Raw genomic sequence first — 1505 nt, 5'->3', positions numbered from 1 at the left:
TATCTGAAAGTTTGGGTATTCTTGTGCATCTCCCCTCACTTCATATCAGCAGGATGCTTCACTCTCTCAAAGTTATTCTTAACTCTCCTTTTTCACTCACAGCCCATAGTCAACACATCAGCAAATTACATAGGTTCTTCCAAAACATACCTACAATTCCACCAAGATTTACTATCTCCACTACCATTTTCTTGGTCTGTGCAACAATCATCTCTTGCATGCACAATAGCCTGTCTCCTCTCTTATTTCTAAAATTGACTTCATATGGACTACTTTCAACACAGAAGCTAGAATAACCCACTTGGTATATACTCACATAATGTAACTCTCTGTTTCAATTATCAAAGCCCGTTTCATGGGAATCCAAAGACTGCATGACCCTATAAGCATGTACATTGCTTTGTTTGTGTCATCTTATCTCTCTCATGGTATTTCTTGTTACTCTTGATCTTTCACATCGCTCCAGCCACACTAGTCTCTTTGATGTTCCTCAAGCATACCAGGCAAGCTCCTCACTTAGAACTCGCTCACTGTTCCATCTTTCTGGAACAATCCTAGCTCTCCTTCCCTGATTACTTCAGGTCTCTGTTCAAATTTCACTTTCTCATAAGGACTTCTTTTACAATCTTATGTCAAATGTCAGCTCTTATTGTGCATCCACATTATTCACTATTCCCTTTCTATCCTTTAGTTTTCACCACAGGACTTTTAATCATGAAATACCATCTGTTTTATTTCTTCATGAAGGTAGGGTTGTTGTTTTATCCTTTAGTTTTCACCACAGGACTTTTAATCATGAAATACCATCTGTTTTATTTCTTCATGAAGGTAGGGTTGTTGTTTTTTATCCTAAGTTATCTGTAGTGCCAAAGGAATTCCTAGCATATTGTCATTTGTTGTTGTTAGATGCCATCCAGTCCATTCCAACACTGCCTAGTCTTGCACCATTCTCACAATTGTTACTATGTTTGAGTCAATTGTTACTGTCACTGTCAATGCATCCTATCGGGGTCTTCCTCTTTTTCATTGATCATCCACTTTACCAAGCATGATGTCTTTCTCCAGGAAGTGAGCCCTCCTTACAATATATCCAAAGAACGAAACACAAAGTCTCATTATTCTCACTTCAAAAGAGTATTCTACCAATATAGATTTGCTTGTTCTGGAAGTCCATGGTACTTTCAAGATTTTTAAACCAACACCATAAGTCAAATGCATCAGATTTTCTACAATCGTCCTTATTCATTCTCCACCTTTCACGTACATATGATGTCATTGAAAATAATCTGACTTGGGTAAAACACACCTTAGTCTTCCAACTAACATCTTTGCTCTTGAACACTTTGAAGAGGTCTTTTGCAGCAAAATTGCCTAATGCAATATATCCTTTGATTTTTTTTAACTGCTGCTTTTAAGAGCATTGATTGTGGATCCAAGCAAAATGAAGTCTTTCATAAAATCAAACTTTTTCTGTTTATCATGACGGTGTGTATTGGTCCAGTTGT

The sequence above is a fragment of the Chrysochloris asiatica genome, unplaced genomic scaffold (assembly GCF_000296735.1).
Source record: "Chrysochloris asiatica unplaced genomic scaffold, ChrAsi1.0 scaffold00084, whole genome shotgun sequence".
NCBI lineage: Eukaryota > Metazoa > Chordata > Mammalia > Afrosoricida > Chrysochloridae > Chrysochloris > Chrysochloris asiatica.
This window is presented reverse-complemented; position numbering follows the sequence as displayed.